At 43.9% G+C, this 25,346-nt stretch overlaps 1 protein-coding gene across 10 annotated transcripts in view; it reads left to right on the top strand.

Moving 5' to 3' along the window:
• The window catches only part of LOC146866977 (caspase-7-like), a 400,007-nt gene that overhangs the window by 90,730 nt on the left and 283,931 nt on the right, over positions 1–25,346 (top strand). The window lies entirely within an intron of this gene.

Raw genomic sequence — 25,346 nt, 5'->3', positions numbered from 1 at the left:
ATGGCGAAATAGCATGTAGGCAGGATTTGTGTCACATGGAATCTCACAGATTACCATAAGTAGGCAGTGGTTTTGGTGTTGGTGACCGACACAATCAAACTGTGGAAATAGAAGATGCTCACTGCAAAAATAATTTTCAGGCTGTTTTAATAGGGATTATATATTGTTTTGAAAACTATACATTATAACATATTTGCAATTTTATTTTGGTATACCTGATGTATTGTCTTGTGGCTTACACTCGATGCAAAAGGTCTGACTTGGTGTTATGCCCCAATCAAAGCAAAACCCGCCTTGGGGTCTAGTGTTCTGGTTCCAGGAGGACCTGGCCAGGCAGTTCAGGTTGGACTTTTCCTTTTGGAGCAGAGGTAAGACTGATTTGCATATGGCTGGGTCCAAACTAAGGTGGCATGGTGGGAAAAAGAACGATGGGTTAAAATGCTACCCGAGCGATTTCCAGTGGTTGGACTTAATTAAAGTATTCTTCCTATCACCTTTTATGTGTTTGATATACCGCCCTAAGTGGCAAGGGTATGCCCAGACATGGGTCCTGTGTTCACTGTGCTACTGGATCCAAGTTACATCCTGCTGAAGAGCCCCAATCAGGACAACATTGGTCTTGGGTTGCTTGTGCTGTGGTTCAGGGAGGACCTGTCCTAGCAGTTCGGGCTGGACTGTTCCTATTGGAGCAGGGTCATGACTGGTTTGCATATGGCAGGGTCCAATCTGAGATCACATGGGCAAAAGAATGGGTTGGAATACTGCCCCAAGCGATTGTCGGTGATTAGACTTATTGCAAGCATTCCTCTGGTCACCTTTGTGTGTTTGACAATACAAAATGACTGTCTCTCCTAAGAAATCCTAACAAGGATTTTGACAGAACAAATCTTCTATATCCATGGTTTGTCATATGGCAGCAAGCAACACCAAAACCCTTGCCTACAACAATTATTTGTGAGATGCCACATAACAAAATCTTTCTCTACAGGCTTTATTTAATACAGAGAAATAACAACCCACCCTGAAAAGGACTGATGTTAACATATGCTTTTCACATTAAATATGGCAGTTATATAGCCATGATCATTGCCTGCAAGCAAAAAAGTTCAGTTCAAGCACTCTTTTGGTGGAAGCACACAACTTTAGTCCAATCGAATCCTGTACGTCGGTGAAAAAAAAGCAACATGTAGATGGAGCCTAAGACCTTCTCTCAGTAGGACCCTCCCTGAAAGCTCTTTTTTGTTGATCACACAAAGTCGGGAGACAGATGCACTTCTAAACCAGACCTTTAAAGGGAATAAAATATATTAAGTTTCCATGATACTGTTCAAAAGAGTTCACAGTTGGGTCTTTGACTACTGAAGAATTAGTGAGTCTAGGTGTAGGAGACACTTATAGAATGGTACTGTTTAGTTGAATTATTCAGAGTCGAGAGGTCTTTTTTTCCGTGGAGAATTTAGTGAGGGAATTCGACACTGGAAAAGCGTGGATATTCTTTCAATACACTATTGCAGCCAGGGGCGTAGCTTCCATTTGTGCCTCACGTGCAGTTGCACTGGGGCCCAGAGGGCCTAAGCGGTCCATTGAACCCTCATTATTGCATGCCTCCCATGACTCCTACTGTGTACCTAATGGAATCCCAGTTCTGACAGTAGCAAACAAAAAGTCAACCAAGACAGAAAAGGAATCTAACTTTTTGTGACAAACAGATCCAGGAATAATTGTGCTGTTGCAGAAAAGTCCGGGGTTTGTTGGAAATGCCATTTGTTAAATGATTGTAGAAGCGCAGTGCTTTATAATTCCACTAGAGAGCAGACAAAGACCATTTTTGGGACCTTTCGCATTTAACACAGAAGTTAATTGTGTTTTACTTCAAAGGACAACGCGACTCACTTTCCTTGCCCTGCACGTTTGTCAAATTCCGTTTTATCATGAAAATAAAAGCTCCGTGGAATCTATAATTGGGTTTGCATATGGTTCGAGATGCCTAGCATATGCACTTCCAAATGTCAAATATTATAGGTTCTGAAAACATACACTGTGGGTAAAAATATCACAAGAAGTGCTTTGGCTCGCAAGCAGTATCAAAAGCGCTATACATACATATATATATATATATATATATATATATATATATATATATATATATATATATATTATAATACATGTAATAATAATTACTTGTTTTGTATACCGCTGTTTCTAACCACTTTAAATACCATTACCTAATTTAAAGGTTCAAAACTTTTTGAACTTAGAAAGTCGGCTGTGACCTGCAAATCAATGCATATTGCCACGAACAGCTTTTACCTAACTGAGCCATCCTTCTTTTGGTACATAATGACACAAAGACATTTAGATAGAATCCCTAGCTACTGGAAAATCAACAGCCTGTGGAAGTCAGTCGGGTTCATATTATTTGTAGCACCTTTATGTAGCCACGACCAGGCAAGAATCCATGTGAAAACTCAGTATTGGGAAAGGAATTCCCCTTGCACAGGAAACGGGCATGTTCCCCTGCATTGTGTAACCTGACAGCATGTGAAGTTGCTTTGCTGACTTTTTGTTGACCCAGCTCACACTCTGATCTAGCTTTTGTGGTGAGGCCCAAGTCTGTCTCTGTGATTCCAAGGTCCAGAAGCTGTTTTGTGACGTGGAAGGATACATCAAGCGTGCCCTTGGGTTGTTGACATGAAGTGGTGGTGGCAGTGTACTGATGTTTTTGGATTAATAATACTGAATAGACCTTTTTGCTAGTTCAAGAGGGGTGCAGTGCCTACTGGCCTCACCTGTTAAAGTTCTACTTAGATGTGACACCCAGACTTTCCACTATCTTCCTTTGTGTGTGTTCAGCTTGTGTATGTAATGTGTAGTAGACAGTAGCAAGGCTATGTGTTATGGTGATGGCATCATTGCTGGGACCAGCAGAATCCATTTTGGACAGCCTTGGTTTGACTTGGCACAAGATGGAGAATGAAATAAAGCTTCTCCAGACGGAGTAATTTATTAGACTATCTGCAAACCTATCACTTTTTGTATGTTTGATGTTGTCCTGTGCTCGCTGTGCCACTGCAACCAACTGAAGAGTCCTAACTAAGCTGAAATAGGACTTGGGATGCTTGTGTTCCGGTTCAGAGAGGACCTGGCTTGGCAGTTTGGGATGGACCATTCCCATTGGAGCAAAACCAAGGCTAATTTGCATATGGTTGTATCTAATCTGAAGTCCGAGCCGAACGTGAGGGACTTTAACAAAGCAGAGGGACTTTAAAAGCCGGTATAGCCCTGCTACGAAGGGCTATAAGGCTATTAGAACATTCTGCCACTAGAGGGCAGAATGTTCTAACAAATAAAACGAAGCCTTCAGGGAGCGTGAGGGGATTCAAATCCCCTCAAGCTCCCTGAAGCCTTTGTTCACAGCCAGAGCTGTGAACAAAGAAACATTGGAATGTTGGAGCTCCGGGCTTATACCAGCCATTATAAGCCCGGAGCTACTCCATTGTATTCAATGGAGCTTCCAACATTCCAATGTTCTAATAAAGAAAGTTGATATCAGTCCGGTGCAAAGACTTCATATTTAACTGTGCTTCATGTTTTGGATACTCCTATGTGGAGAGAGCAACATTACCTGCTGTGAGAGTCTTGAACAAAGGCAATTTCTGCACTACAGCCGGAAAATGAAATGTCGAAGGGAACCACCAAAAACCGGTTACAGGATTTTAGGCAGCCAATCCAGATCCCCTGTCTGAAAATGAGTATAAAGGTGGGACCCAAACCGTCTCACTATAGATGAGGGAACATCAAATGAAGTCTGTACAACTTAGTGGAGATGCTGTGGGTCTGCCTAGCGCCTAGAATCTGCCTGCCTGCTCAGAGAGGGAAGGAGTGTACCTGACCTTGCAGGGGGAGATATTGTCCAGGAGGAGAAGCCCAGCCAGTTGTCATGTGTGTGGACCACCCACATGTGTGAAATTTCACCAAAAAACCTGTGCTGACCCGAGCTCCAATGGGTCAGCCAGCCACCCTGCATGGTTCAAGTGGTGAACTGCACAAAGTATCTACAATCCCAAGCAACAGTATGCCATCCGGCATCTATGCAGCTTGACTGGAGGGACTTGTTCTTTTGTGTCGACATGCAGTGTGACCTGCAAAGATCACCGACACTGATGAAAGCAGAGGACCTTTCAAGTGGCCTGAAGGCTGCTATTGCTGAAGACCTACAGCTGCTGCCAAGGTTTTTTACCAGCTGTGAGATCTTGAAGGCATGGCCACTGCACACAAGCCTACATGCGCTGATAAGGATACTGATTGTGCAAACACAAAGAACGCACCATCAATCTCTGAGCCACTTCCTTCCAAACAGTTAAGACTGGGCTCGAATTCAAAGAAGGATTGATTCTCTCGAACTCATAAAGATAAGCCTGATCTATTCAGAGAATGCATTTTGCCAGCATGAAGTCAATTGCTCAAGGTCTCAAGAAACTGACCTACAGGTTACCACACCTTTTAGTTGGTTGCACAGCCAACCAGCGCGCTAGCACCTCTGCCTGCTTATTGGCTGTGGCCCTTTATCTCTTCTAAGACTCTGTAGATATTGGAGGCACCATAGGAGCCTTAGACCACTGCAGGCCGTGGGAGCAAGGATGAGTTCTGGCTAGCACCATCAGAAGTGGTTGTAGAATCCTGTAGCTTACCCTCATTAATGTGTACAGAATTTCATTTTGCTGTGTTATTAAAGTGCTTCCCTTTTTATTAAGACAACCACTGTACTGGACACTAAGATATTAAGTCTGTTGTTTGGCTGTTTGAGTTCAGAGTTTCTGCCATCCTGGGAGAAACTTCTGCAAAAACTGTGTACTTTGCTCAGTTTGCAGAGCTGTTCTAGGATGGATCCAGGGAGCCCAGTGGCAAACGACCCAAACAACCACAGGCATGGCCCAGAAGCCCCCGTCTGTCCTGCGACCCTTTTCAAATGGGGCCTGATACAGGAGGCTTCTAAAACATCCTTTGCAAAACATAGATGCCAAAATATAAACTGGCATAATCTCATCCTTGAATAGATATTTCTTCACAGAATTCTTGGTGATTGTTATACTTGCGTTCAGCCTAGCTACCTTCCTACATGTTTATTTCCTATTCTAACTCCATTCCAGCCATATTTCAGGGCAAGTGCTTAGTAATATGATTAGTTCTAGATGGATTTTTTCCCCCCAAAACTGCATCAGTGAATGCCACTGTCTCTCCTGCTCCAAGACCCAACTCAAAACACAGTTAATGAAAGTTTCATAAAGCAGCATTATAAACTTTGTGCGGAGAACCACTTATGCTCCAATGTTTGATCAATTGAACATCATCAAGCTCCAGGTTGAACTGTAAATTCTTCTGATTCGCGTACTCAGATCTGTTCAACACGCTAGAAAGTGAGAAATGTATATTCTGTATCACGGCCGCCCTCCTAAAGCAGCATGTGTGCAGCACGTGCTGCACCTCTTCAAGGCAGGGTGCACCTCAATGGTGTGGCAGGGGCCCTACCTCTAGGACAAGGATGTGTTCAGGAAAAGGGATGCCAGAGCATAAGTGTTCCTTTCTCAGTGTCTCCCTCTGATACTTTCTGGCGCTGCTCCTTGCCTTGTTCTGTTAAATAACTTATTTTTAGTACACAGATTCGGTTTTCAAAGGAGTGTTAATGTGAGCCCATTAGCAGTGGGGTGCTTACATTTGTAGTTGAAAGGTTGTATGTACTCTCACCCACTGGAATGTTTCACCCAGGACTGCCTACAAGAAAAGGCAGAAAGTCAGGAACTAAGTGTTGTTCTGCATTTAACAAGTCTTAAAGTGCGACGATGACTTACAATGCTATCAGCCAATTTTGGCTTTTTCAGCCAAGACAAGTTGCATTATGGGCTTGTAATTTTGCTTTTAACACTTTCATTATGGGATCAAAACCCAAAAATGCAAAGTGCTGTTGGCTAATATGAAAGAATTGACCATAGGTGTTATACTTGACATAGAGCCACTTGTCAGCTATGTTTTAACATTTTACATAGTTGCCTAGTTCATTCAAAAACTGTTTTTTTCACACTTAAAACCAAAAATTAAACTCTGCTCACACATTTTGTGAGGGTTTGCGCTTTCATTCACATCTTGCATTAAAGCCAGCATTGGTGGCAATGTGAATTGTTTTGTCTTTTGCGCTGTGGAAAGTTGTATACCAAGCTTCATAACTTAATAAAGGTACATTGACAGTAGCAGCACAAACTTCCCTAAAAAAAATAAGTAAAGGCCAGGTGATTGGAAGAATATCACATAGTTCTTGCACATATTCAAGACAGATAATACAAACAAGCATTTTTAATGCAATAGGTTTCATATTTGCGAGAGTTAGAGCTATTGGGATTGTAAATGACCATGTCTTTTATCTATGTGTTTTGGATGCCCGTGCTTTGGAGTGGAATTATGTTGGTTGATTGGCATTGTTAGTTGTGGAATTATGTGGTGTGTAGTGTATTTATGTGGAAATTATGTGGCATTGTGTGCAGTGGAATTGTGTAGATAGTAATTATGTGGTATTGAGTGGATTGGAATTACATGAAGTGGGAGTGTGTCTCATGGAGTGTAATTATGTGGAATAGTATTTTGTGTTGAGTGGTATGTAGTGTAGTTTAATTATGTGGGGTGCTGTTGAATTTTGTGGCATGATGTGGAATTCTGTGATGTGGATTGGATGTATATGGTGTTACGTATTTGTAATGGAGATCCTGTCTGCCTATTTTTAGTAGACCACATCCGTTTAACAAATTAAAATAAGCTAAAAAAATTATAACAGCAGTGAACAAGGTCAGATACCTTTTTATGACACAAGCAGATTACGTGATTTGCCCAGAATTGCAGTCCATTTAGAGCAAGGCTTACAAGTATATAAAATAGATATATATGGGTTGATTCGTGTGCTGGTAAATGTGGGGTTAAGCAATTTCCCTTTATTTGATAAGTGGCTAATTAGCCAAGCCCGTGAGTACAGAATGCTCTGTGCTTGGCATAAATAGCGATTGTTTCTTTGGTATGTTTATTTGCAGCATGACTCGTGAGAGAAGAATAATTTGAAATCAATGTTTTTGTGCCGGACACAGTGTGGTGAAATACTATGATGAGTGAAGTTTAATTTAATGCTTTGTGACCTTGGCCGACTATTAACAAAAAAACAAGCATTGTATGTGAAACAGAGGTAAAGCCACCCAGAGTTATGCACACATGCTTCCCCACACTCCAGTGTTTGCAGTAACATCCCTGTAGGGTAGCCTAATCCATATCATAGAGATGACTGCCAAAACACTTAGGAACGATTACTATATGGCTTGGAAGGCTCCAACTGATAGTCGGTGCCTTCCAAACAATATCGTAATGGGCTCCTCAGTTTCCGGACAGTAATCCCAAGAGCGGGCCTTCCGCCCTTGAGATTACAATGCACGATTTCCTACATGATTTCCACGTTGGGCTGTCCAACATCGAAACCATGTGGGAAAGCGTGTTTGGGGCCCCCAGCAGTGCCCCTTTGGTGCACAGCCTCCGGTTGGAGGCCGAGGGGGCACCTACGGTGCCTCTCTGTTGATCCCTGCACCTTGTGGCAGGCACCTTGAGGTGCGCCTGCCACGGGGTGCAGGGATGAACCACACCTCCCATTTCACTACGGGAGCGTGCATGATGGACGGTTTACGGCTGTAATGTATGCTCCTATAGCGAAATGTAGGAATGAGGCGGTCGGCACCTCCGACCGGGGTGTCGGTCAGTCCCAGGACCGTGTTGGGCGGAAGGAATTCCGCCAGACATCGAAATCAGCCCTTAGTTAAATTAAAGGCAGTTCCAGTCTGGCCTGTATGCTGTGCAAGGGCAGTGCTTAATTTGTAAAATTGGAAGTCCAGGTGCTCAAATGTTTGTCAGAGGCCACACCCACTTCCCCCGGCTCCACCCACTTCCCCTATTGGCTCCACCCACACCATCAACTGGCACTGCTGAAAGTCAGATGTAATAACCGATCTGAATTTCAGCAAGGGAGCCCTCCTCCAAGTAAGGTTTTGATAAAAGATTCCCCTGTTCTTTAAAAATGTTGAAAAAGAGTAAATCAAAAGTGCATTTAAAACACAAAGCCCCTTACGACCATAAGAATTTACTCCAATAGTCCTACCTTGTGGTACATCAAATAGTGATTCGCAAAGTCAGAGATTTTTGCCCAAGCAATTCTGTACCTCAAATGCTAGAGTTTTCCAACACGTGTGGAGGGAACTGTATACATAAATCTATTACTCAAGTGTAAATGTGAGAGTGTGAGGAAAATTGAGAAAATCTACTTAAAAAGTGGGAGGAATAAAGAAAAAAGTAAAACAAGGAGGTGCACTAGGAGGGCAGGTATCAAGAGATGAACAACATTAAAGTAAGCAAAAAAAGATGTATTGTGTTAGGGAGTGCTGTTATAGTTGCAATGCACATTTAGGTGGGTGTAAACATTGAAGAGTTGAAATGCTTGAGGATGGGGACTAATCTATGATGTGTTTAAGAGGCAGGGGCTGTTGGGTCAGGATCAGGTTGTGAACAGGGGCAGGTGCGTTGAAAGGGTTAGTAGGTCATGCATGTTGTTGTTCATCACAAGTTTTCGGAGGTGTATGACTTAGCACTGCTCCTTTCAGTAAAGGCCTGTCAGCTATATGAACTTGGCATGCTGCCTTGCAGCCTCTTTCCCAGGCAAGTGGATTGTTTCAGTTGCAGCTCAATGAGGTCTTAGTGCCTTTTGTCTAAATTCTCCAAGACATGATCAGTGCTCCATCGACCTTCTGAGGTTTGGCTGGTACGTGTCACTACTTCCCAAGTAGGTTAGTATTTGTGCACATGTTGTCCCTCATTTCGGGGATGTCAAACCACACAGAATCCTGATGCTCAAAAAGCACATCCTCCAGGAAAGCACCTCTTGCCAAAGCCAACCCACGCATGAGGTCATTTCACTTGCCCATCTTTTTAGACTCCACATTCATGGTTGACCAGAGACAAAGGCAGCCACCATACATTTATTGCAGTTTCTGGGTATAACTCATTGACAAGGATCTTGATGGGCATAATGACAAAACGTGTCTGTCGGAAATGGTGGAACATGACTGTAGTGGATATAGTGAATTAGGCATACAAATTTTAACCTACAAGTACTTCTGCAATCAGAATCTAAAGTATGTAATGCCTTAAAATGAGTATACTTTATTTGCGAGACATCAACTGTCTGTTTGCCACATTCTGCATCAATTGATCAGCTGATAGATATTTTGATATAATCTATGACAATTGTTTGCGTAGTTGAAATTTTGTAGGACTACCGGTTTTATGACTCACATCTTCAAGGGGAATGTTAAGAATCAAGAATGTGCCCCAACGCTGCAAATTGAAATCAGTAGCTCCCCACTACTGTGGAGACTAAAATTCAGAATGAGGAGTACAAACCTATGTGGTGTTTCTTGGAAATATATGGGCACCCAACCTGGCATTTTTTTGTGTTCCAATCATTATACAAAACCTGCCTCAACTTCTGCTAGGATTCCGGAGCCCCAGCACAATTTCCGAATTTTGTGACAGCAGGGCAATGGGAGTTTTTTTTTTTAAAACAAACACTTTGGGGAGGATAATACCCCACAAACCTTCTTTTCTGAGGCCTTCACTCCCCTGCAGGGTAGGAAGCAGGCCCTGGACGAACTCCACCAGACGCAAAACCCTAATTCACAAGAAATGTCAGAATTCATGCAAATAAAACGACCAAGAATGAATGGAGAAATTGCTTTTTAGGTTCACATTACAATTAAAAGACACTCCTTTGTCTTAACATAATGCACTGAGGGAGGGCTGAAGTCCATTTATGAAAGTCAGATTAAATGTGACCACCCCCATAATCTTTATTTTGACAGACAACTTTTAAGTTTGTTATATAAATGTACTTGACAGCGAGTGAAAGTCATATTGAAGTTCATACTTCCTGCTAGTTTGATTCTCGGTAACTCAATATGCTGAAGCGCATGATTTCAACATAATTATACATTCTTAAAATGTAATATTGCAGACCGCAATGGAACTCCATAGTCAGAGACATGGGAACAACACGGGTAAAACAGTCAGATGGAGAATCTTTGGCCCTGCTGGAGTGGTGAGGGGAAATGATAAAGAATGTACAGCACATGATTAATTACGGATTTCCAGGGGGTAGTACTAATGAAGTGTGGTAAATGTTTTAAACCCCAAGTTTTCCTCTTAAAAATGAGGAGTTATTCACAGAATCATATTTCTTCACTGAATTCTGCATATAACAACATTTACTGCAGATTTCGGTCTGTATATTTCGGCTGGTTTGATCCTACAAAATGTGCCAAGAGAAAATTATTCAGGTTACGATAATTCCTGAATTACATGAAATGTTTCTTGGAATTACCATGCCGGAAGCCGTTTCCACAGAGATCAATATATAACGCCCACCTTGTAAACAGGCAGTTGTGTATTCCCAGTCAACAATAATCTACCGTACTCTATTGCTGTAAACAAAATGCTAAGCTCACAGGATAACATGAGCATTGAATTGTGCAAGTTGATACCTAAATCATGAAACAATGTCTGAGTTGCATAGCTGTAATGAAAATATCCATATTTTGTTTTGACCCAAGTTAAGATGTGCCTCTCAACTCGAACGCATACGTATTCTTCATTGCACATCGGTTTACATTTCATTTCAAAACAGCATTTCGTTCCATTTGAGTCAAGTAAGTCTAACATTATTAGACAGAAAGGGGTTAAGGGCAAGACCCTGCCCTTCCAGCCTCCTGACCTGACTAGTGCTCCTCCACACGGTGTCCTGCCCGGCGCCAGTGGCGTGATTGATCGGGCCTCGGACTCAGTTCATACCTTATCCAGTGGTCGAAGTGGGGAAAACAAAGTAGGTGAACTGTGGGCGGAGAATCAGAGGGTGGGAATAACCCAAGGATTGGATCAGTGGGCGGAGCCAGAGGTGTGGCCAGAATGCGCAAACATCCCAATTTTAAGTAATTGTTTGGCATTTCACTGCCCAGTGTAATCAACCAATGGATACATATCATTATTTAAGGTTATAATGAGATATTGTCATTAAAATACATTCACAAAGTGGGATATGTTTCCAATCACAGAATGTCCCAATTATAATAAAATGTGGACGCACAAGCCATTTGTCTCCGAGCCATGGAGTTTCTGTCATCAGCACTTCTCCCTTTTTCCACAACAGCAGTTCAAACATGAATGGCAAAATATCCTAGTTTGCAAATGTTTTCTATATAATTAAGGCTCTGCCATATTTGCCTCATAATGCAAGATCTGCTGCATGATCTCACCATTTAAACTAATAAATTGTTTGTAGCTCAAACGTATCAAAAGTAAATAAAAAATGTGACTTGTGTTGCTGCGGAGTGGATGGCCCATTGCAAAGGTTGACTGATCACCTTTCTCACGGCTGCATTTGTATGTTACACTGGTACTAATAAGGCAAGATCTTTCCAGAGACTGTTAGCATGTGTACACATGTCAAAATAATAAAATATCAGAAAATATACTGCATTACTCTGCAGCCTTTTTATTTAATGCATAATTTAGTCCATACTGCAGCATAATTGTATCCTCCTTTGCTGTATAATTAATTCCAGTGGCCCCACAGCCGGCACCACATGTTAAAAGTGCTTGTGAATGAAGCAGAGAGACTGTGAAGTTTGCAAACTTACTTTGGTGTGCGTGCAAATCCTGCATTGCCAATCCCTGGTGAGTTGCAGCTACTACTCCTGAAACAAGGCCAATGGAGGTACCTATGGGTGAGGCAGACTGGCCTCAAGGGCAGGGCCGGCCTTAGAACTGGTGGTGCTCTGTGCATTAATGTTTGTTAGTGCCCCCCAATGACCACCTCTGCCATGGATTCCCTCACTACCACCCTTTAACAGTGCCCCTCAAGTCTCCATAACCACACTCTCTCTCAGATGCATTTAATTTGATTTACAGCTCCACTCATACCAGTGTAGGGTGTCAGAGCACTTTACATCACACACATTACACAGAGCCAATCAATATGTGTGTAAATCACTGTATAGAAAATGTTACATAAGACTAAGGACTACAAGGTGTAGGAGTCGAATGACAACCATACTAGTAGGCCGTATAGTTGAATAGTGATTGGTCTGGAGAAACATAAACTCGGATTTTTAAACGTAATACCATGGTTGGGGGTTCTCTTTCATAATCAGAATTGATTTCTATCCAAAAGAACACTTTTTTCAACATTAGTATAATCAAAGACTGGGGGAAAAAACAACGCTCTAATTTATACCTTGCAGTTTGTATCTAGCTCTTAAATGACAGTTAATAGCACACTGTTCTATGTTAGGATTTTAACTTATAAACCGCAAGTAACAAAAGGATCTCTCTGACAAAAGCAGTAGCCCACTGACCTATTTACATTATGTGCACTTCGTGATCTGCATGGTACATGTTCTTTGCAGCAGGCACATTAATCCTCTGAGCTACCTTTCCATGAGTCAAAACTTCCACTAGACAAAATTCCGATCTCTCTCTAGGAAGAACATTAATCACCAGAGTCATCATGACATTTTTATTGTTGCTGAAAATTGCTGGAGGCCAGGAAGAAGGCAGTTAGCGCTTTTAAAACCATAATATACTTGCAAACATAATGCATCCACCCAAAGTCAGCACCCGGTATGGTCACACCGGTTGCACCACCCTAGAGCTGGCCCTTCTCAAGGGTCCTGTGACCTCAGTGACAGAGTCACTGTTGTTCTAGGCTGTGCTGCTTCATAGGCCGGCCTGCAAGACTTGAGGTGAACTTCAGTATGGATTGTAGTGGACAGGCCTTGAAGGTACACTTTTCATGCTAGGGTCCACCTGCTGGTGCTAAGACACCAGAGCTTCTAAGTTCTTGCGAAGCCTTCTAAGGTCTAGCATGGAATTGTGCTCTCTCAGGGGAGTGCTCTGGTGGACTGGTTATGAAGGCTGAACCTGGTTCCCCAGTTCCAAATTCAGCAGCTCTGGCCAAAGTGCCACATCCTCTCCTCCACTAAACACCATACTGCCCTGCTGAGAAAAACTCACACTGCCTTCAATTACAACCCAACTGTTGCCGGCCATAAACACCTGGATGCGGCTCAATTTAAATTACACACTAGACAAGAGCAATATGCGGCCTACAAAAAAAACCGTAACAACATCCTGGAAAAAGCAAACACTCATAGGGAATGCAAAATTTCGCAAACCATGTGAAATGATGTCAGCACGAACATGATTACCTTAACGCTTTTACACTCACTATTCGGAAATCAGTGAGTGCTTTTGCCTGAAAAGTTAAGGCCATGACTACAGGGCCCTGAATGGACCCATTTCAATGTCCATTGCTTATATCCTTACAAAACGTAAGCATTATGGTAAAAAGACCACATCCCTGAACGCAGAGTACACATTTTGTTTTCCAATCCACACATTGCAGTACCTCCAGGATTGGTGCACTAGTTCCAAGCTCAGGGAAAACAAAGATAAGAAAACAAGAATAGCGCTTCAGTGGCAAACTCTGTAAAAGTGGCGCTAATGCGTTTAAGTGTGAATAAAATCAATCTGGCCAGTTTGCTAACACTCTGTTTTACTTTATTTAGTTATTTTTCATATGTTTAACCTTTTATTCCTGATGCTGCACTTTGGAATTAAAATGTCAGAAAAATACGATATTTCCAGCAAAAGTGTTTTTCTTTTTTGGATCCATTTCACAGGGGAGCAAATAAACGAAAGGACGAGAAAGAGTGTGAAAACCCCGTCTTGAAGTCACCGTTTTCAGTAAGAGAGGAACTGTTGACAGAAAGAAAGGGAAGAAGGAAAGAGTGGTGGGTGAGGGGGCTGAAGCGGCAGATCATAAGTGGACACTGTCTTTTTCTTCTCTGGGCAAGAAGGAAAAGACAGAGTCCTGTTACTTCTCTGCCGACCCGCCCGTCACAAACACCAGGAACGCTGAGCTTTATTTATAGGAGGTGGCGATTTCTTGCGTCCTGGGATGCATTTTCAAAATAAACAAGCATTTACAATGCAATGGTCTCGGCATTGTTAAAGTTAGAGCTATTGGCATTGCTCATGACACTCTCAAATGCGAGACCTATTGCATTTGCACCCACACACACAAAGCCACCCACACACACATAGCCACCCACACACACAGAGCCACTCTGCATTAAACATAAAATAAGATAAAGCTGGAGACAAGGTCGAGAGCAGACGCACATGACTCCTGTCCTTGGCTCCTGCGCAGCATCACACTCAGAAACTACAGCATCCATCACAGCCCCGGCTCAAACAAACTGCCAAACACTCCCAATGAATGCCTATGTTTTGTTTTGGTAGAGAGAAATTCTATAACGGGTGCTGTGCCACACTGGCCAGCTTTGATGCGCTAGAATGCATCATTTATTGTTAATCCTAGCGCGGACTCTGTCTAGGTTTCAGAGCGCTGTACAGGGTGTTGAATGAGCAGAAAAGCATTGATAATACAGTTCGAGTTTATACTTGTATTAAAGCGCTTCGAAGATTCATTAGGGCTGAATTGACACTTTGTACACATGGCACATATACAGACATATATTTATGAACTCGCAGCTTGTAGTGGGACTGGATCCGTTCGTTTCCCGTTAAGTTGACATTTATTAGGCTGAAGTCCAAGCAGTGCCATTGGACTGTCTTTTACTCTAGGCGCTATTTATTTTACGCATAGGTACAACTCCTACAACTTTTCTACAGCTGTGACCTCCCACCTAGGACCTGGAGAACCAGGTTCAAGTCCCGGTGTCGACTCAACATGCCATGATTCTGGGCAAATCACTTAATCTCCCCATACCCCAAAACACGACTCTTAGCTTGTGGAATGCAAACCGGAGCTCAAGTAAGGCGCTGTAATGCTATTGGGCCGAGTTAGCGCTATATAACAACTGCGAAATATAAATATTCAAAGCTGTTCCTTGTGGTTCCAACCAGTTGCTTGCTATCTATCTGTAAAAACGAGGGAGGGCTCCTACAAGTCCGATCTACGGAGTGATGCGCAGACACACTACGGCGGGACTGACACGCACATGAAACGCTCACAAGGAAAGAGGGGCACACATACGGGGATGACATACACACACATGACGCGACAAGCTCACTGGAAAAATATGTAAAACAAAACACATGAGCTGTGAGAAATCTGCACACGCAGGAACGGGTACAAATAAAGAGGCGCTATACATAGTGAGGGTTTAAAAACCTGTGAACTTCAGGGTGAGGAACACAACAGGCACACGTGGAATGATGAGATGTGATTTTGGCGCAGGTTCAGATGGGAGGGTATATACAGGTCTGCTCTTTGGAAGATATGCACTGGAGTCTAGCGAGTATGTGATGAAACGGGCGGATCTACCAACAAGTTAACCTTACTGAGAGAAGCACTTAATTAACAGTAACATCTCGACGATAATCTGAATATTGCGCGCAGGATCACAAAAGCGGATGTGCAGGCCGAAGCCCGCGAACACGTGGCCGGACATGGGGCAGAAGACAGGAAAGAGCAGATATACAGAGACAGATGCAAAAACAGGCCGGAGGAAGAGGAGCAGATGCAATGTGGCAGGGCAGAGCAGATGCAATGTGGCAGGGCAGAGAAGGAGGCCGACAGATGCACCGGGGGGGCGAGCTAAAGTCGCCCATGTCTAGGGGCAGAAACAGCCGTGCACACGAGAGCGCACTGCGCTGGGGGCTACACAGAGACACTAAAGAGGGGGTTAGATACACGCACTAAGGAGGCACGGGCCCTAACCGTGCACGGAGGGATATAATCACGCATGGTTGTGGACGGCTACGCACGCAAGAGCAGCCCATGTTACCCACGCACACTGGGGAAGCACGTAAGATAGAAATTAGATAAATACAATAAAGCTAGAAGCAGCACATACGGGATACATTAAGAAGTAGGGCACTCTTCCTTGCATGGTGGGGATACAGAGAACAAGTTCGTGTTCAGATATTTGCAGAAAGGAGACACGGCCCCAACTGAAGCACAGAGAGAAAGAAGAAACACAACACGGTATACACGTGCATACATGCAAGCCAAAGAGCTGCACTCTTCCCATGCAGAGGTTATACGGAGGTACATATGAAAAGCCTCTGTGTATTGACACTATGCACCTCAGAAAGAGAATGACGATCCTGCGCATAAAATCAACAAGCACACCACTGCCTTTCTCCGAGGCGAAGCAGAAATGCCTCGGAGAAACGCAGTGTCGTTTTCGGATTCGGGGCGTGTTTTGCTGTTATCTCCTCTTGCCATTGGCTGGAGGAGATAATTAGACTTTCTGCAAAAAACACGCCCCCCGATCCGAAAAGGACGGGGCCTGATCGGAGTGATGGGACCTCTTCTACAATGGCTGGCCAGCATTCAAGAGGCCAGCCAATGGAGAACAGGGGAGAAGAGGGGCGGGTTCAAGCCCCTCTTCTCCAAGTCATTAAATCTCGGATCGAGACTGCGCAAGCGCAGCCTTCGAGCCGAGACCTAAAACGAGGGAGGGCTCCTACAAGTCCGATCTACGGAGTGATGCGCAGACACACTGCGGTGGGACTGACACGCACATGAAACGCTTACAAGGAAAGAGGGGCACACATACGGGGATGACATACACACACATGACGCGACAAGCTCACTGGAAAAATATGTAAAACAAAACACATGAGCTGTGAGAAATCTGCACACGCAGGAACGGGTACAAATAAAGGAGCGCTATACATAGTGAGGGTTTAAAAACCTGTGAACTTCAGGGTGAGGAACACAACAGGCACACGTGGAATGATGAGATGTGATTTTGGCACAGGTTCAGATGGGAGGGTATATACAGGTCTGCTCTTTGGAAGATATGCACTGGAGTCTAGCGAGTATGTGATGAAACGGGCGGATCTACCAACAAGTTAACCTTACTGAGAGAAGCACTTAATTAACAGTAACATCTCGACGATAATCTGAATATTGCGCGCAGGATCACAAAAGCGGATGTGCAGGCCGAAGCCCGCGAACACGTGGCCGGACATGGGGCAGAAGACAGGAAAGAACAGATATACAGAGACAGATGCAAAAACAGGCCGGAGGAAGAGGAGCAGATGCAATGTGGCAGGGCAGAGCAGATGCAATGTGGCAGGGCAGAGAAGGAGGCCGACAGATGCACCGGGGGGCGAGCTAAAGTCGCCCATGTCTAGGGGCAGAAACAGCCGTGCACACGAGAGCGCACTGCGCTGGGGGCTACACACAGACACTAAAGAGGGGGTTAGATACACGCACTAAGGAGGCACGGGCCCTAAACGTACACGGAGGGATATAATCACGCATGGTTGTGGACGGCTACGCACGCAAGAGCAGCCCATGTTACCCACGCACACTTGGGAAGCACATAAGATAGAAATTAGATAAATACAATAAAGCTAGAAGCAACACATACGGGATACATTAAGAAGCAGGGCACTCTTCCTTGCATGGTGGGGATACAGAGAACAAGTTCGTGTTCAGATATTTGCAGAAAGGAGACACAGCCCCAACTGAAGCACAGAGAGAAAGAAGAAACACAACACGGTATACACGTGCATACATGCAAGCCAAAGAGCTGCACTCTTCCCATGCAGAGGTTATACTGAGGTACATATGAAAAGCCTCTGTGTATTGACACTATGCACCTCAGAAAGAGAATGACGATCCTGCGCATAAAATCAACAAGCACACCACTGCCTTTCTCCGAGGCGAAGCAGAAATGCCTCGGAGAAACGCAGTGTCGTTTTCGGATTCGGGGGCGTGTTTTGCTGTTATCTCCTCTTGCCATTGGCTGGAGGAGATAATTAGACTTTCTGCAAAAAACACGCCCCCAGATCCGAAAAGGACGGGGCCTGATCGGAGTGACGGGACCTCTTCTCCAATGGCTGGCCAGCATTGAAGAGGCCAGCCAATGGAGAACAGGGGAGAAGAGGGGCGGGTTCAAGCCCCTCTTCTCCAAGTCATTAAATCTCGGATCGAGACTGCACAAGCGCAGCCTTCGAGCCGAGACCTAAAAAGTAGGGGAATGGAATCCTTGGGATTAAAGAAGTAAGGGCACGTGCCCTGCCGATGCCGCCCACTTCGACCACTGACCTTATCAAGTATGTTTTGCAACTGTCACGGCGCTCAAGAAAAAAGCAGCGTTCGTTTGGTTTTTTACTTACTAGTTTACTTTACTGGTGGCTCTCCCTTTACTAAGAGGCCTGCTGCTGCTTGAAATAACAGTGCCCTCCTCGACGTCGCGCTGAACTGGCGGTGACTCATGAGCTGCGCATGTGCTGGGCATGGAATTTAATTTGAAAAAGAGGTTACACAGGCTTCCTTAGTCCCTTCCCCCACAGGATCAAATACAGCCTAATCGGTGTGCCGCCCAAGACAAATTTGCATGGATATGGAGGATTTTTTATCGACTATCTCAGCACAACAACACTCTTCACCAGGGGACTCGGGACACTGTAACAGTGTTTAAACAGCAAAGCAGTGAGTCAGTCAATTATATTTACTTTGAGATTTGGCTGCACGTGCAATGACTGCAGTCGCATCCACGATGTGAGGTGGCAGTGTAGACCTGGCCCTGATAAATAAGTGCCGGTGCTAAGCACCGGAAAGCACCGGCACAAATGAAGCACTGTGCAAGGGTAAGAGGCGGATCTACACTATTAGGAAAAGAATAATGTCACTAGAACTGGGCATTTACGGCCCCTCCGTTTATAACATAGAACTGCCCGGAGTATTGTGCTTATATCTATATGGCTTTGTTGGCATTTAGAAGTTGTGTGTGGAGGGCTGCTGCCCTGTGGGGTCAAGTGCTAGAAGTTACTGCACAGCTGATGCAGACTTTCAGGATTATTACTTATAGGAACTGTGTCACGCGAGGATCAGTACACTCATTCATTTGTTGTCTGCGAATAACAAGGCAAAGGCAATTGCAAAAACTTCTATGTTTAATATTTAGTATAGCTGCTGACCCAATTCTGAAAAGGGCATTTTAAATGTTATTCTCCTTAGAGTGTAACATTAGTTACTTATAAAAGCAACATGCAAGTGACGTGAATTAAGGTTTTGTTGTGTATTGAAATACTTTAATTTCTAAGAGCATATTTCTGCTGAGCTGCACCGATGATATTGCGTGCTTGAGGATTTCCTAATGGTTACATGAGAGATCCGCCTGAACCTGTTGGCCCCCTTACTCTCTTGGACGTCCTTTTGGCCGCAGAGTCAGAGAAAGGTTGTATAGTGCTGACCAACTCCCATTGATGCCAAAATCCTAGCAGCAGCACTACCCTCTTTTCTAAGGCGGAGATAACATATGGTCCTATAAGGAAAGATGCCCAAATAGCCTAAGAAAAAGAATTAAAACATTGGCAGCCTATAAAATCAGGACACACGACAAAAAAATACACAGCCTATTATTTGGTGATCAGACCTGTGTTTTTGTCACCCACATGTACTGACATAACGGATTGACAGCCATTAAAAGATTATAGCACGGAAAATGAGCATTATACTAAAATCACAGACAATCTGTGTAAGTACTTGGCACTGGCAGTTTTCTCCTTATCGAGTAGCATGGGTAAATTCTAAAAATATTATGCATGGCGAAATTCTGAAAATCTGAGGCAATCCAACGTGATGGTGTTTTGTTGTGCCACGGGTGTTAATATGGTACGGTGGTTATGTTGTGCATTGAGGCTCACTTTGGCAGAGCGGTGTGGTGCCGAGATGAAGCACAGTGCTCGCTCCTCAGACCTGCCAGTGTGAATCCAGTTACAATAGGAAATTAAAACAAGTCGGGTGAAGTGTATCCCTGATTCACTCAAGTTATGTTTTCAAGCTTCAACACTTTGCTTTGTTGAAGTAGTCCTCAAAGGAATATACAAACCGCTACAGCGTAAGGAAACTGTAGTTGGCCGATGCTCCTGATCACAAGACGAAAGTGATGTATTGGGAGCACCTATCAATGAAGATCCACCAAATAAGACAGACACAGGAGCGAACCAGTGGTAATCAGCAGGCGGGATTACACTCCGTATAGGGATTACTACAGGTCTTGCAGACAGCGCATGCACGGTGCCTAGGCTCGACCTAAAAAGAGGTAACGAGCAGTTAAATTACTATTGTACGCACTCCATAAACAGACATAAGCATACAACAAATACAACACTCTGAAAGAAACGGCCAAAACTCTTTTGGAATTCCCTTATATTGTTGTACTTATATTGAATGATGAACCCTTGCCTTGCTAACATAGTATGCTTCCTCAGTGGGTTCCACATCTAGCACAGGGAAGTCTTTGAGAGTTCTATTGTTTTTGCTGGTTGTACACTGTCATAGTTATGGGTGAGTGTAGGAAATCACCTTTTCTTCAAGGTCACCCCAGATGTTTCACATTTGCTGGACCCTATTTTTGTTTGCTGGTTTTCAAAGTCTTTGCATTTTACCTGTGCTAACCAGTAGTAAAGTGCCTGTGCTCCCTCTTTTAACATGGCTGAATTACCTTGCTCCTGATTGGTGTATTTAAGTTTCCTGTAAGTCACTAGTACGTGATGTAACGAGTGCACCCAGTGCCTGGATGTTAAGTGTCACCTGTGTACTGTAGTAGCACCTATTGTGCCATCTACTTGCGTGACAATGGGGAACATGGTTTCAGGCCTACCCTTTAAATTCTGTCTGCTGGAGTTCAAATCTGCAGTATGGACTGTTAAAATAACCCCTTATGAGAGGTAAAATACTCCCTTTTAGATATTAGTAAGTTACCCCATGTATTCTTGTAGCCTGCAAGTTAGGGGGCATAGTATTTAAAGGTGGGGCATGAGGAAAATGAATATCAACAAGTTCCCCAAAAATATTTTAATGGTGGCAGGCCTAGCTGTTTTATGTAGAAAACCTGAGTACTCGGATAGTCTAATACTGTATTTCATGAATGGGACCAGCTAGAAAAATAACTAAACCACCATTTTTAATAGTTGTTAAAAATCCAATTCAATGGTGAAGTCTGATTTTCAGTAACATTTAAAGAAAAGTAATTTGTAGAAAGTTACCCTTTACCTCACTGAATAGTCAGAAGGCTAATAAGCATGACCCTCTGCTAGATCTTAGCCTATGCTCAGACTTGAATATGTGTGAAATAGGTGCCATATGCCTCACAGAATCAAACGATAGGCGCACCTTAATGGGCAGAGATAATGCATGTGAGCTCCATTGAATATGCAGAGTAGGGGCTGTGTGTATCCTTTTTGAAGCTACAGTGTCAAATCCTGCTTGACAGGTCTGTTAGCCACATGTAACACTTGGGGCATATGTGAACAGGATGCCAAGACAATTCTTGTGGATCCCTAGTCCGGTTGCTGAAGGACCCTGCTTTTGTCCTACCAAACTTTGTTCTCTGGGTTTCTTGTGGGTACAGTGTCTACTTCAATCTGTGTTTGTGTGTTAGATGTAGGAGGATGCTTGGATTGCTATGTTACATTCCCTACACACACCGCCAGACCACAGAGTCCAAGTTTAGTGTGGCCGAAGACTTTTGTCATCTTGTAATTGCCCTGGCACATTGCATTTTGGGCCTGTTTGCAGTAAAGGAAGCAACCACTACTAACAAAGTGGGTAGGGTAGGCCCCAGGAGCTTTTACCTCATTGGTTAGGGAGGGGCCAAAAGTGACTCATGCAGACATAAATGTGGCATCCCCAGGCACCCTCTCCAGAACACTCCCTGGCCCAACAGAAGGGCATCTGGAACTGCTGTCCATAACCTGAGAGGAGCTCTGAAGGACTGGGCCTGCTTCCACCTGTACCCAAGACTAAGACGTGGACTCAAAGGGTCAGTTGGTGGTCTCCTATATAGCTACAAGGAGACAGCAAGCTGCAAGAGACCTTTTCCTGGAAGTACCCAGATAACTAGTGGCAAGTGGACCTGGACTGGACCCTGCTCTGTCTGACACCCTGTGAGTCATAAAGTGCCCCTCCTGAGGTCCCGGGGGGCTTTAGATGTGTACGCCTGTGGTGGATTGGGACTTAAAGTACTAAAATCAGAAGGTATAATCTTTGACTAGGACGAACCTGGTTGGTGTATCTGAACCGCTCTCGGTCATGGTTATCTTCAAATTGGACATAGGTCCCCATCTACCTCAACCATTGACTTTCATTAACACTTTGTGCTTCTTGGTGCTATTCCTACCTCAAACTTTAAAAAATCATTTCTCCAGTACCCCTGTATTGGATTTGTGTCATTTTGGTGTCATTTTGTTTTTACATTTTACTCTATTGTTCTAATTCTGTTTGGGTTTTTGATTGCTTTGCATTTTGACTTTATTACTGTTCGGTACTGCATAAATACTTTACACTTTACTTAGTTAAGCATGTCTACTCTGTGCCGTAGCTGCCAGAGGATTGAGCTCAGTTTAAGAGTTCACCTTGGCAAGGGTTCAGGTAGGTAGTCATCCACTCCAAATAATAATGCAATTTGTTACAGTGAGATTATGTCCTTTATGTTGACATTTAAGTTCTCTCATTGTTAAACGGTTAAATCTATGTTGAAATTGTGTGTGTGAGTGAGGTAAAAATATTTTTACTGATGTTTACCTGCCACAAGAGTAAATACAGGAGGGTTGAGCACAGGACCATGCTTATCTTTACTGTTAATACGTTTAAGTGCTTACCTGGCTGGATGCCTTCCTCAGATCCACAGGTATCTCATGTCAATATTGAGAAATAGTCTCTGGTTCCTAGAGCATGTCTGGCAAGTGCATTCCATTGGTTTGTTTTGCATAAGATGGGGAACAGTAGTGCAAATGACCTTTCTTCATGGAGCAAGTACACCTTGTGCAGGAGCAGGGCCAGTTTCCCTCCTTCAGAAGACAGGTACAGCTAGGACAGAAGCAGAGCAAGCTTTCCCCATCAAGCAGCTCAAGCTTTCACCATCAAGCAGCACAAGCTTCCCCTGTCACAGGACAGGCACAAATTGGGCAGCAGTAATGCAAGCTTTGATTCCTTGCAGAAAAGGTACAGCATGACTGTAACAAAGAAAGCTTTGCTTTCTCACAGAAGGAAGCAAGTGCACTGTTCCATTGCCTGCAGGACAGATGCAGAAGGGTTAACAAGTACAAGCTTCCATCGCTTTCAGAACATGTACAGTTAAGACATGAGTGACATGTAGGTTATAGAAAGATCTATAGAGTGGGTGCTTAAAACACTGAGCTGAATGTGTAGGTGGATGAATGAGTGAATATGTGAGTTCTGACATCATTCTTATTTGAAATACCGCATCAGACTCCTGAAAAGCTTGCTTCTGTCACTCTGGGATCTGTTGTTGTCTTCATTCTTTGGTCTTCCACGCACTAAAAAGTATCTGTAACCCAGTATGTCAGTGTTTCTTGGAGGGGCAGACAACAAGCTAAGAAACTATGCTGTAGACTGGCACACAGGTGCCAACCTCTTCAAAGAGATTTTTATTCAAATCTGTTTTTGAATATATAACAAACATCAAAATTCAAACAGGTTTAAGACATACATCCCTGTCGAAAAGCATAAGATTAAAACCACCATCCCTTTGAAATAGCACAGTGCTTCCATAAAAACTTATAAGACCAAACCAATACCTTCCAACTCACCCCCAATTCTGACCAACAGAGATGAGAGAAGGAGCAATGTGTTACCGCCCTTTCACAGGCTATTCTGATACATTTCTCACTTTAGGAAAAGTCAAAGTGAAAGACTCAGTAGTCCAAGAGTTGTATGGGGCTCTGTCGTTGTCAAAGATATTGAATGGCAAGTATCTGGCTATTTTTTGTTAACCCTATGCACGCGCACTGTCCTCTAATCGTTTGGATATTCTGGTCCAGAGAGGAACAGGGGCATGTCTTCAACTTTAAATAAATAAGGGGAGAAACAAACTCCCATCAGGGAGAAGGGGAAAAAAGGGAGGATGCGCTGAAAATACCTTGGTGTTGAGGGGAAACAGGTCCCTCATGAGGGAGAAAGAGGCAAAGCCTTTTCTACTAAGTTGACGGCACTGGAGATTCCCTAAAGTAAGGCTCAAGAGGATCGTCGAATAATTGCAAAGCTCGTAATCGAGGGGGAACAAGTTGGGAATGTTCAATCTTGGAAAAGTAGTGTAGAAGTGGCTGCCAGATGCAGGAGAATTTGGCATCCATGTGATTGAGACGGGCAGTAAGTAGTTCAAGGGCTAAGACATGCCATAAGCGGAGAAACCATGTGGCTACAAGGGGAGCGTGTGATTTCTTCCAAAATAAGGTTATGGACTGCCGGGCAGCTCCTAACATATGTAAAATCAGATGCCAGTCCGTGTATGTCATAGCAGCCATTGTCAAGGGCCTAATGCCTAACAAAGTAACTGTCGGAGAGGAAGGAATAGGGAACCCCAGTACATCCTTAATATGGATAAGAATCTCTTTCCAAAATATTGTGAGTCTCGGGCAAGACCACCATATATGAATAAAGTCACCTCTATCGCCCTGACATCTCCAGCACGTTGGGGGGAAATTTGGGAACATTTGTTGTAAACGGGTTGGGGTAAAGCACCATCGCGTCATGAATTTATATGCCGATTAGCGCTGCAGAGTGCTATGATATACCTTCGGGATGTCCTGCCACAATCGTCCCCAGCTCTCTGGAGGTATGTCGTCACCTAAGTCCGAAGCCCATTGCGTTTGATATGTGTGGGGAGTGGGTTGTTGCGAGCGCTGTCAAACGGTGTAAGTGTGGGAAATCAGACCCTTCGACCCCTCGAATTTGCAGACTAAGGATTCAAAGGCAGTGAGTTGTCTAGTCACGCCTTGGGCGAAGTCCTGGGAGAGTAGCCTGTGACGAATCTGATAATATTGCATCTGAGCCCCCTCTATAAGGTGAAAAGCTTTTTTGCATTGTTCAAAGGTAAGGAGTTTGTTGCCCTGGAGCAGATCTTGAATGACCCGACATTAACCGTCCGACCACTCACTATAAGTTTTAGGTTGCATTGCAGGGGGGAACATGGGATTTCGAACTATAGGTGTGTTAGGGGAAGGGAATGCAGTCAGACCACGAGAGACCGCTTATTTATCCCATATCTCTAGAACTGTTTTCGTGGGGGTGGCTATATAGGCACTACGGGGGCGAGCCCCGCGAGGGAGCCAAGCCATGTTCCACAAGGGTCTACAGGACACCGCTCGGTCCATATGGAACCAATGCTTTTTGCTCTTGCGATTCCGATATGTACCGGAGATGG

The sequence above is a fragment of the Triturus cristatus genome, chromosome 1_2, assembly GCF_964204655.1.
Source record: "Triturus cristatus chromosome 1_2, aTriCri1.1, whole genome shotgun sequence".
In the NCBI taxonomy this organism is placed as follows: domain Eukaryota; kingdom Metazoa; phylum Chordata; class Amphibia; order Caudata; family Salamandridae; genus Triturus; species Triturus cristatus.
Note: the sequence above shows the minus strand (reverse complement) of the source record. Positions and strands in the feature narration are given on the sequence as shown.